General features: G+C 43.4%; 1 protein-coding gene across 3 annotated transcripts in view; it reads left to right on the top strand.

Annotated features, from left to right (window-relative positions):
* The first annotated feature begins 1071 nt into the window (after nucleotides 1-1071).
* Nucleotides 1072-12808, top strand: part of ZNF532 (zinc finger protein 532) — a 101104-nt gene continuing 89367 nt past the window's right edge. The window contains exons 1-2 of one of the 3 annotated variants that reach the window (XM_075327942.1): nucleotides 1072-1247; nucleotides 9580-10830. The gene's annotated coding sequence lies outside the window, so the exon portion shown is untranslated. Of the gene's footprint in view, nucleotides 1248-7175; nucleotides 7242-9579; nucleotides 10831-12808 lie in introns of those variants that run through there. The other 2 variants (XM_075327947.1, XM_075327935.1) reach the window with 2 other exon arrangements.

Raw genomic sequence — 12808 nt, 5'->3', positions numbered from 1 at the left:
CATCTCTGTAAAACTGATAGAGAAGGCTTTTTCTAAATATTTTGATCAGGCAATTCAGCCTCTGACCTGCGCTATCGCGGTCCGCTGTACCCCATGCAATGACCCCCCGTGACCTCTGAAATCCGGTGATGTTACGTCAACTTCCTCTTGACCTGACATCACCGCGGCTGGCCCCAGTCTTTCTGATTGACTGAGCTGTGGGTGTTTCACCGCTCGTCACAGCCCAGCATCGCTCCTGCTTGCTGTGACGAGCGGTGAAACGCCGCCCACAGCTCAGTAACTCAGGAAGACTGGGGCCAGCCGCGGTGATGTCAGGTCAAGAGGAAGTTGACGTAACATTACCGGATCTCAGAGGTCAGATCAAGAGGAAGTTGACGTGACATCACCGGATCCCATAGGTCACTGTATGGGGACGAGCGGACCGCGATAGAGCTGCTCACAGGCAGAATTACCTGATCAAGGTATTTAGAAAAAGCCTCCCCTATTAGTTTTACAGAGACGTGGCCACTATTGCAGAGTAGTGAACCACCCCTTTAAGTATAAAAATTATTTTTTATTAAGTGACCTCTTTTTTCTCCGGTAGGTGTCACACTGATGTCGCATGGATCACATCAGTGTGTGGTCCGTGTGACACCCGAGCTGCCGGCAGAAAACGGACATGTTGCACTTGTGTCCCCATGCTCCACACGGTCCATGTTAAAAAACGGACATGTATGGAAGCCCATTGATTTTAATCGGTCTACGTGTATCTGGTACGTGTGGACACGGACACCACACGTACCGGAGACACAGATGTGTGAAGGAGGCCAAATGCAATGTGGGCACGAGTTGTCACGAAATTGCATTGTTTAATAAACACAGCAGATTTTGCGCCTAAATAAAATGCAGAGGGGTAAAAAAAAATGCGCATTTATGCTATGTGGGAACACGGCTTTACAGTTTTTGCAGCACTGAAATAACCCAGATGTTTTAATAAACCATTTGCATTCCATAAATATCTGAGGCCTAATCTCCGCAGATTGCAAAGCCTTTTTGTGTAGAAACCTGAGTCGTCCTGACAGATCATGTTTCCCGGTCATGGCTGCAGAGGTAAAGCTCATTATTCCAGGGATGGCCCGCAGGCAGCCGGAGCTCCTTTGTGTCAGCCCAGGCCTGAGCTTCCTTCCTCCACAAGCTCAGGACTCCCTCCCTTCCATGACAGCCTCATCCAGCAGAGTATATAGCCCTTCTCCTGGAGAGATCTGCAGGTAGGTGGTTGGAACATGAACATTTACTATGTCACCATTAATCACACATTATTATTATTATTTTAGGAATTACCTGCCACCATCATTGTTTATTAAGGGGGACGGTGATCAGAAAGATTTTTATATTTGCAAATTTGAAATGATCATAGAAGAAAATAAATGTCGTCTACGTGCAAAGTCGGAATTGCTAGATTACAGGCTGCACGATCTGTAACCATTTGTGCGCCATTCTCCTTATTTTGGGGCTTTTGCATTTGATGATTACGACCGATAAGAAGTCTATGTAATATTTTAATCCGTTGGGTTGGAACCTTTGCGCCAATGTATCGGATTTTGCAACATATAACATGGATTGTTTTATCTGCAATTGCACATATTGACAATGTCCCCTTCCCCCCCCCCCTTCCAATGCAAAATCCTCCCTCCCTGCCCCCCATCCTTAGGGGGTTTGCTTTGTGCATGTGAATGAGCTTCTTAATGCTGCAGCTTTTCCTGTTTTCTTTAAATGGAGCTTGAAGATGTTGAACCCAAACAATGGAGCAAATGGCACAGGGCCGGGTTCCACTCAGGCTTCCTTAATTCACGTGAGGCCGAGACTCCATGGGATTATCACTGTCAGATCATGGTATCCTGTGCATTCCCGACAGGTCAGATTGCATGTGGCATCCCAACACGCCTAGCATGCACGCATGGGAAAATGGCACCAATTGTCCAGAGCCATCCAAAGGTGTGCATGGAGCGGGTTGTATAGTGGAGCCCACTCTATAAAACCTGGGTGCCAGCTTTCCGATTGCAGCTGTTTGACCTCATAAATGCCTCTGTCAATTGTTACCGCAGCATTTAAACGGGGTGTCTTTTTATAGTATAAATTTTTCCCATAATCTCAGTTTGTAGTGATAAAAGCGAACTAAGCTTTATTCTCTCTCCCCAGGTCCAGTGCTGAGTCTCCACTGAAGCTCCCAGGGCCTGTTGTTGTCTGCTGCGCTAACATCTTATCAATGTAGAAGGCATGAGCCGCTCAGCGTTTCTGAGTTCAATGATTGGCTGCAGACAATACCAGATACCGAGACTAGTGTTGAATACTTAGCGCTGGACTGGAGCAGGGTGAGTAATGCACCATATTTTTTTTTTTTTAAGACTGTTGAAAGTGCGCATGGCCATCCGTGTGCCGTAATATTGCACACGTGTGTTCTCCGCGTGGTATCCGTGATAGCACACGGAGAACAGGAACTTTATACTCACCTAACCCTGGTGCTGCTGCTTCCGGGTCCACGGTGCAGTGAATATTCATGAGCATAATGAGCGGGCCCGGAAGCAAGTGACAGCAGCGCTGGAGACAGGCGAGTATAGAAAATAATTAGAAAATAATTTTATCTCAGACACGTGTTTTCACTGGTAGATGTCACACTGATCACATCAGTGTGCGTTCATTGTGATCTCAGTGCTGCCGGAGAAAAATGGACTTGTTTCCGTGTGGAGCACAAGGACACGCGTGTGCGGCACACACACACACGTCCGTGAGAAAACACGGATGTGTGCGTAGACCCATTGATTCTGGACATGTTAAACCTAGATTAGCAAATGGGCCTACAAGAATACATAAAGGCAGAAAATAAAAAAGATTTTAATAATCGGTGATCAGTTTTATTACTCTTGCAGCTGGGGGCAAGTGCTGAATTAATGGAGTTTCTGTACTATTAGATGCCGGATTAACGGAATTTTGACGCACAGCAAATTGATAAGTGCCACTTTCTCCCATGAGACGAACAGTGATTTTTTTATTTTTTTTTATTCCCCCCCCCAGAACTCCCATAATTCCCATTTGGTCTGCAAAAAAACACCGACTTGAACATCACCATAGGTTATAATGGGTGCATGTTCTATCAGTGAAAATCGCAGATAGAACATGGACATGAAAAACAGACATCTAAATGAGGCCTAAAGGCCCTGTGCGCACAGTTCAGTTTTTGATGCCTTTCTGGTGCAGTTTGTTGCCCTAAACTGCATGCAAAAGAAGCAGCATGTCACTTCTTTTTGCATTTTTCCATGCGTTTTTTTTTTTTTGCGTATAGTGAAAAAACGCAAGGGCAAAAATCGTATGGGCAAAAAGGCATACTTTTTTGCTGCGTTTTTATGCCAGAGGGTGTGTTTTTTGCTGAAGAAACAAAACTGCAGTGTACGCACATAGCCTAAGGCTATGTGCGCACGCTCCCTTTTTTGTGACCACAAAGTTGCAGCGTTTTTGACCGCTAAAAAATGCACCCGCGGTAAAAAACGCGTAAAAAAACATTCCTTTTTGCTCGTTTTTTGCTGTTTTTTTTCCAATGCATAGCATGGGTGAAAAACGCTGGCAAAAACGCAGAAATAATTGACATGTTGCATCTTTGTGGTCACCACAAAAACAAAACTGCACTGTGCGGACAGTAAAAATAAAAAAACTCATAGACTTTGATGGGGAAGCAAAGTCATACAGATTTCAGACCAAAAACGCTGCGAAAAACGCACTGTGCGCGCACAGCCTTAGGCGGTCTCCCGCGGACAGCAGCTGCTGCCCCACAAGAGAGGACATGTTGCGTCAAGGACAAAGCATGTCCGGATCGTGGGCACGTACCCTTAGGCTATGTTCACATGTTGTTTTTGCTTTTTTTTTTTTCTGCAGCCAAAACCTGCTTTCTTGGCACTAAAAAAAACAGCTTCCAAAAAGTAGATTTTTCTGCACTTTTGCTGTGTTTTTTGTTGCCTTTTTTTGGGCTGCGTTTTTGATTTGTCATTTGTCTACAGCGTATGTTTAATAAAGTTACTTTTATTCACCACAAAGGCTGTGAAAATGCAGTGGTTGTGTTTTTGCAACATTTTGTTTCACTTTCGCATTGCATTTAAGGCCAGAATCACACTTGCTAGTGCCTCGCGTGAGTCTCTCATGGTAGAACCACTATACAGAAAGGAGCGTCTGAGCTGCATAGAGATACATGCAACCGACCCGCTCCTGTCTGGGGAGTGTGCGGCCATGCCGGGTTCTACCATGAGACTCGCGCGAGTTACACGCGAGGCACTAGCAAGTGTGATTCTGGCCTAATGGTGAAAAAACGCTCAAAGATTTGACACGCTGCTTCCTTCAAAAATGCAGCAGTTTACCATGTAAGGCTGCTTTCACACATCAGTTTTTTTGCATCAAGCACAATCCAGCTCAAAAACCTATGCAACGAATGCGGCGAAAAAAACGGATCCGTTACATAAGTTTTTCCATGCGGCCTGTCCGTTTTTTGACGGATGTGGCTTGATACTTGAGCATGCGCAGTTAAAAAAAACCGCATCCAGAGGCTGGATGAGGTTTTTACCTCAGGACGCCGCATCCGGCGTCCACTGGCTTGCATTGTAAATTGCGCCGGATCCAGCGCGATGCATTTTTTTTTTTTTTGCCGCACAAAAAAACGTGCCAGGCAACGTTCCATCCGGCCGCCGCATGGGCTATATATGCCGCATCCATCAAAAACCGGACGCAACGCAAGGCCATGCGGCACAATCCGGCACTAATGCAAGTCTATGCGGAAAAAACGCAACCGGCGGCAAAAAAAAAACGGTTGCGTTTTTTCTGCAAAGCGCCGTATTGTGCCGCTCAGCAAAAACTGTATGTGTGAAAGTAGCCTTAGTCAGAAAGAAAAAAGCTATCTTGTGCAGGAGATTTCTGGAATCTCGTTGCTTTCACTGGTACTGTAAAAAGCAGCTTTAAATTTGAAGAAAGCAAAAACGCAATGTGTGAATATAGCCTAAGGCCTCCTTCATATGTATGTGTTTCTGGTGTGTGTGGTAGCCATTTTGGTCACAAATACCACACGTACCTATTATAACCTATGGTGATTGTCACATGTCCATGTTTTCACAGAGACCTTGCAGTTTTTTACAAAACTGTGAAAAACACATACAGCACATGAATGGCGTCAGTGTACTATACATGTTTATGTTGGAGAAGCTTTTTTATTCATTTTTTTTTTTATAGCCTTATTGAAAAAACACAGATGGAAAACATTGGTACGTGTTTTATACAGACGTGTGAAGAAGGCCTAATACTGAGTGAAAATAAGTACAACTCCATTATAAATCTGGGCCTTCATTTATCACAACTGCGCACAGTTGCCCATAGCAACCAATCAGAGCTCCGCTTTCATTTATTAAACTGCGTTGAGAAAATGAAAGCTGTGCTGTGATTGGTTGCTATGGGGAAACATGGCAAGTGTTAGTTTCTAGGCTCTGGTGTAAAGTGGGCATGTATTCAAAGGGAAATGGTCTGGGGGGGTCTATGTTAGATTAGGAAGACAATATGGAGTCTGCATTGATTTTGGGTGGGGGACAGGGGTCTATATTAGTTTTGATGGTTCTGTATTAATTAGGGGGTGCGGGACAAGGGTCTATATTAGTTTTGATGGCTCTGCATTGATTTTGGGGTGGGGGGACAGGGGTCTATATTAGTTTTGATGATTCTGCATAAATTGGGGGGACAGGGGTCTATATTAGTTTTGATAGTCCAGCATTAGTTGGGGGGTGGGGGACAGGGGTCTATATTAGTTTTGATAGTCCAGCATTAGTTGTGGGGTGGGGGACAGGGGTCTATATTAGTTTTGATAGTCCAGCATTAGTTGGGGGGTGGGGGACAGGGGTCTATATTAGTTTTGATGGCTCTGCATTGATTTTGGGGTGGGGGGACAGGGGTCTATATTAGTTTTGATGATTCTGCATTAATTGGGGGGACAGGGGTCTATATTAGTTTTGATAGTCCAGCATTAGTTGGGGGGTGGGGGACAGGGGTCTATATTAGTTTTGATAGTCCAGCATTAGTTGGGGGGTGGGGGACAGGGGTCTATATATTTTGATGGCTGTGCATTGATTCGGGGTTTGGTGGCAGGGTTCTATATTAGTTTTGATGGATATGTATTGATTTAGGTGGAGTCCAGTGTCCGTCTTTTTTTATGGGTCTTTTAAGTGGTCTTGTTTGGGGTCTGAATTGATTTGGAGGAAATCAGGGGTCTACAGTGGTCTGTAGTACTGATTTGGAGGATCTGGGGCCCATATGTGTTTAAGGGGTCTGTATTTAAGATGTCTAGTCTGGTGTTGCTATTGATTTTGGGGAATCAGGGAGTCTGTGTTTAGGTGATCTACTGTGTATTTAGAGGGGATCTGAAGTCAAGAGGTGTTTAGGTCTATTCTAGGGTGTGCGCTGATTTTTGATTTGGGTTTCAGGGGTCTATTTTGGCGGTCTAGGGTTTGTAATGGATTATTGGGTCTTTAGGAGGTCTAGTCTAATTCAAGGGTATTAGGTGGTCATTATTGGTCTTGGGAGCATCCATGATCTGTACTTGTTCAGGGGTCTGCAATGGTTTGGGGGATCTGGAGTCTGTATCTGGGGGAGTCTGTATTTTAGAGGTCTACTATTTCCCAAATGAGAATATATGATACTTCACTGGCTTCCTCCTTGTCTCCTCAGCTTTTACGACACTGTGGGCATCAGGGCCTGCTGAGAGTTGTAGTTCTGCAACAACTAGAGAGCTGCGGCTGTTCTATCTGGATTATTGTAAATCAATTCTTAATTTCTGCAATGATCATAAATACAAGTGCCATTTTCGATCCTTATAATAAAGCCCCCTTTAAATTTTCTCCCTGCTGTAACAGGAGCCTTAGACACTGCAGCGAGGTCTGGCGACGAGGGGGCCTGCTCCATCCTTCCCTGCAATACTGCTTATTATCAATGCAGGTTAAACGGTTAATACTCCTGAGGAGGAGGGGGTTTATTAATGCAAAAATATTGCTAGAATTAGCTAAGCGAGGCCTATGATTTTGGGACTAATGGCTTGTATCCCAGGGATGCCATAGCCCCTTTTTTATGTACGGTGTCCAGATCCAGCTGGAACTGGTTTCAAGCAGATCAGAGTCATGAACAATGCAGTGACTGAGCTGCGTTGGGATGGATCCTACATGGCAGGGAGAAGAGATTGCAACAAGGTACCTCTTCCATTGAGTATGCATTTAACTGTAAGACACAAAGCACCGATACGTGACATTTGCAATATTAAAATAACACGTTATCATATGTGCTTTCGCTGGGCTTGGGAGGGCGACATATATTCTGCTGCAATAAAACTCAGGATTTAAAAAAAAAAAAAAAAAAATAATAATAAAAAAAATATAAATATATAATATATATTTATATTGGGACTAGTAGCAAATAGCACAGATAGTAATTGTGTCGTAAAAATAATAATAATACTAATAATAATTTGAATTGCATGTTTTGTAAATAATATTCATGCTGTATCTGTGCCGCTTAATGCCGCCATATAAATATATGCCTAAATCTATTGCTATCATGCCACGTATTAAGTGCACCGTGGTATACAATGCCAACATTTAACCCCTTAGCCACTGCTAAGCCATATTGAAAGGTCAAAGGGCATGATTGGTGTGCATGTGCGAAGGGGAAAGTAATTCTTTTCACCCACTAATTAGCGTTCATTGACTTGCTTATGTATGTGGCATGAATATGGTAGTGAAGCTAAATTCATCATTTAACTCCTCGGTGGCTGCATCAGTTGAGCTGCAGTCCTATGTAGAACTGCGTAAACGACAGTGTGATGTCATAGATGGCTGAGATAACTGAGCTCAAATTATAAATGTTACTTTTTAAGGTGCTACATTATTACGTATAGATAATCTGCAACATTATATATTGTTATATTTTATGTTCCATAAGTCAAATATTGTATATTATAGCATCTATACTTTATTATTTTATAGCCGCTTTAATGTCCAATTGTCTCCAAATGATCAAAAACAAACAATAGGATGCAATTTATACTTTATTTTAGTATTTCAACAAAAAAAATCATGAATTTTCAATTTCGGTTAAGATATATATATATTCTCATTGATCTCATGAACGCATGTTATAACAATCGCCTATTTTTATTTTTTTCCCCTCTTTATCAGGTCCCTATCGATGTTTAAGGCCCCTATCACACATCAGTTTTTTGCCATCAGTCACAATTATTATTATTCTTATTTATTATTATAGCGCCATTTATTCCATGGCGCTTTACAAGTGAAAGAGGGTATACGTACAACAACCATAACAGTACAAAACAGACTGGTATAGGAGGATAGAGGACCCTGCCCGCGAGGGCTCACAGTCTACAGGGAATGGGTGAGGGTACAATAGGTGAGGATAGAGCTGGTTGCGCAGTGGTGTACTGGACTGAGGGTTATCGTAGGTTGTAGGCTTTTTGAATTTTGAGAAAACGGATCCGGCGACTGATGCTACTGGATCCTTTAATTCCTCATTGACTTGTATTAGCGACGGATGACCTCACGTTTCATCCGTCATTCGACGGATCCATTGAAAAATGTTCGTCCGTTGGATGGAGATGACGGCCACAGTAACGTTTTTTTGTGTACGTAGAAAAAACTAACAGCGATGGATCCATTGTCGTCCGTCGTTTGGTAGAATGGAAGCCTATCAGTGCAGGATCCATCAAATGACGGAATCCGGCAACGGGTTCCGTTTTTTTTTTGTTTTTTTTTAAACTGAGCATGCTCCAATTTATTATTTAGCCCCCAGCTAGTTGGATACGTCGAAAAACGGATCCATCGCATCAATTTAGCCACAATCCATCAAGAAAATGGATTGTGACTGATGACAAAAAACTGATGTGTGAAAAGAGCCTAATTGTCTCCAAAATAGTAAAAAAAAACATTGTATATTATAGGATCCAATTTATATTTTGTCATTTTTAGTGTTTTGGAAAAACATCATGAATTTTCAATGAGACCTTTGGTCAAGTTCAGTTATGATATATGTTCTCATGAACGCACGTTGTAACAGTCGCCTATTTTTATTTTTTTCCCCTCTTTATCGGGTCCCTATCGATGTCTGTTTTTGCTATTTTGGAGACAATTAGACATCAATATGGACCTGATAAAGAGGGGGTAGAAAAAAAAAAATAGGCGCCTGTTACAACGTGCGTTCATGACATCAATGAGAACATATATCGTAACCAAACGTCACCAAAGGTCTTATTGAAAATTCATGATTATTTTCTGAAACGCTAAAATGACAAAGTATAAATTGTATCATATAATATACAATGTTTGTTTTTGCTATTCTGGAGACAATTAAACATTGTATATTATAGGATACAATTTGTATTTTGTCATTTTACTGAATCATGAATTTTCACTAAGACCTTTTGGTCACGTTCGATTCCGATATACGTTCTCTTTTCCGATACGTCATAGATCTCACGTTGTAACAATCGCCTATTTATTTTTTTCCCCTCTTTATCAGGTCCCTATCGTTTACGCCTGGAATGAATAACGACTTGTGTCCGAATTACGTGCAATTTCCAAAGCTGCAAATGAAAAAGCAAAACCTGTCTTGTTAAAAAAAAAAAAAAGTGCATGCATTCATGTGAGCCGGCTTGTGCATCTTGTCTATAAGCTGGAGGCCTGGGAGAGACAAGAGAGCGAGCGTGGCAGACGAGGGACACACAAGAGGCAGCTGGAATGAATGAGAAGAAGACAGGAACAAAGGCTTGACCGGGGCTACTAAGAAGTGGACCTTTGACACATTCCTTCTTGGAAACCTCTCTTGTTACTTCTGGAAAACAAAAAAAAAAAACAAGCAACCCCCCCCCCCCTCTTTTTTTTATTTTTTTTGGGGGGGGTTGACGTATAAGTCCTATTGGCCCCCAGCTCTCTCAATCAAGAAAAAAATGGGAAACAATAGTGAAAAATGTCTCCACAATGTGAAACTAGGCTCCTCACCCTAAGACAGCCTTGTGGCCATTTACACTGGGTAAGTGGTTAATGATAACACTAGGGTAACTCCGGTCACCCAACGTTTCTGTTGACCACCTCGTCTTGGGTTGGGGCTCAGTTTACACCCTCTTTTTCCATGATTTTGGGATAGAACATTCCTGTTTTTGTTTTTTTTTTCCGTGCAATCTTTGTTGTATTCGAATCGTCACGTCTTTACGTAACCTTTTTATGGACCCTACGAGACACGTATGTTGTGTATGCGTGAGATATTTTTTTTCTTCTTCTTCCCATCGACATGTCTTTCTGCGTCTCCTAGGCTGATTGCATACACCACAGGGGGAGGATTGACGAGAAGGCCTCTGCTTTTGTCAGACGTTTGCATTGCTGCTGGTGCAAGCCCTCTGCATTTACATTCACGTCCCTTATGTGTGTGTGTGGATCTGGCTTTTCATGAATTACTCTGCGGATGGTTCCTTATTAAACCTACCCCCACCACCTCCTTTTTGGCATCTGCCAAGCTTCCACAGGGGAACCCGTGTAGCTATAATTGGAGACACATGCATGTAGGTGGCTTCACTAAAAAGGACACTGGATTGATATTTCGGGGCCTGTTGTTGACTGCCGGCTCTGCAGAGACAGGCCCTGCCTGGATTTCGTTCCCCCCCTTTTTTTCTTCTTTAGTGTGATTGCCAACAGCTGTATTGGAGCAGGAACCAACATCGGCCCACATGAAATCTATAGAGGTGACCAGATGACACGAATAATTAAAAAAGAACATGTAAGTGCTGTCCTACAAAGTAATCACTTCTTTTTTTTCTTATTTTTGCATTTTCATTTTTCATGATGGGTTAAATGCAGGAATCAGGGACTGATCCTTGTGTTGTGCACGGCCTGGTGGGGGAGTAGGCCTTGTTTGGAAAATCCAGGCCTTGTGAGGCTGCGGAGGTCTTTGTTGTTTGACAGAGGGGCCTATGTTTAGTAGTCAGATCCCAAGGCCATAAAAGGGTTCTTGGGTTGTGCATGGAGAGTTGGAATGCGTGGATTAAGTTAGGGAAGGTTGTGGGTTTACCTCATACATTTACATACTGCTGAGGATTGTGATTGTCTAAATCCATAGTAAACACAGCATTGTGCAGCTGAGGAGCCACCACTTACCCTACAATTGCTCTAAATGTTGACTTTGAATGTAAATCAGGATTGTCACAATGTAGATTCGTAGATATCAGGAGACCATGATCATACACCGCTGCGTGCGGGTTCATGGAAATCTAAAATCCATACCAACAAGACAAGCAAGGATCTTTCCTTCATTCTGTGGTGGCAGAAACATACCCTGAAGGTGGGTAGATGGGTAGTAATGAGCTAGTACTACAATGCTTGGGTGCTTAGTACCCGTAACTAGTGATGAGCGGGCACTACAATGCTCGGATGCTTAGTACTCGTAACTAGTGATGAGCGAGCACTACTGTGCTCGATACTCGTAACTAGTGATGAGAGGGCACTACCATGCTCGAGTGCTTGGTACTCATAGCTAGTGATGAGCGGGCACTACCATGCTCGGGTGCTCTGTTCCCGTAACTAGTGATGAGTGAGCACTCCCATGCTTAGGGGCTCAGAAATCGTACCTAGTGATGAGTAGGCACTACCATGCCCGATACTCGTAACTAGTGATGAATGAGCACTACCATGCTCGAGTGCTTGGTACCCGTAACTTGTTGATGAGTGGAAACTATCATTCTCGGGTGCTGAGTACTCTTACCTAGTGATGAGTGAGCACTACCATGCTCGGGTGCTTGATACTCGTAACTATTGATGAGCGGGTACTACCATGCTCGGGTGGTCAGTACTCGTAACTAGTGATGAGCGAGCACTACCATGCTTGGGTGCTCGGTACTCGTAATGAGTGGGCACTACCATGCTTGGGTGCTCGATACTCATAACTAGTGATGAGTGAGCACTACCATGCTCGGGTCGTCAGTACTCGTAACGAACAGTTGGATGCTCGGATGGGCTTGACTCATGGACCGCGTAGCATGGTAGTTAATTGGAAACTCGAGCATTCCTGAAAATCTTCCGAAAAAATGCTTACGTTTGCCATTGACTTCCATTATACTCGGTACATGAGTTGAGCCCGTCTGAGCGTCCGACTGCTCGTTATTAGTACTGAGCACCCGAATGTGGTAGTGCCCGCTCACCACTAGTTACGAGTATCGAGGACCCGAGTATGTTAGTGCCCGCTCATCACTAGTTACGAGTACCGGGCATAGTAGTGCCCGCTCATCTCTAGTTACGAGTACTAAGCACCCGAGCATGGCAGTGCCCGCTCATCACTAGTAGAGAAGAACAAGCTTCGTCAGACTAATCTTGCAGTGACTCCTTTTGAAACTAAGTATCGGGCATGTTGAAAGCCAACATGCCCAATCCTTCTTTATCCTGGCTGTGAAAGAGTTGGCTAAGTGCTCGGCCAACCCTAAGGCCGGCATTATACATCGAATGTACGGACTGACTGCTGGTCTACTGCCTCGAACTCAACATCCTTATGGGCATATACAGTGTGTCCACCCATATCCTGTCCACCGCCATTAACTTGAGAACGGCGGCAGCTATAGGCATAGAAGTGGTGTCTAGGTATAGTAAAGTAGCCATGTGCTACGCAATGAAACCACCTATAGCGCCACCTGGTGGAAAACAACGGAGTTGGCATTTTTATCTCGAAAACGGAACGAGATAGAGAAAAAAGGTGAATTAAAAAGTTG

This window comes from Anomaloglossus baeobatrachus, chromosome 1 (genome assembly GCF_048569485.1).
Source record: "Anomaloglossus baeobatrachus isolate aAnoBae1 chromosome 1, aAnoBae1.hap1, whole genome shotgun sequence".
In the NCBI taxonomy this organism is placed as follows: domain Eukaryota; kingdom Metazoa; phylum Chordata; class Amphibia; order Anura; family Aromobatidae; genus Anomaloglossus; species Anomaloglossus baeobatrachus.
The sequence above is the reverse complement of the archived record's forward strand: the minus strand, read 5'-3'. Positions and strand labels throughout refer to the sequence as shown.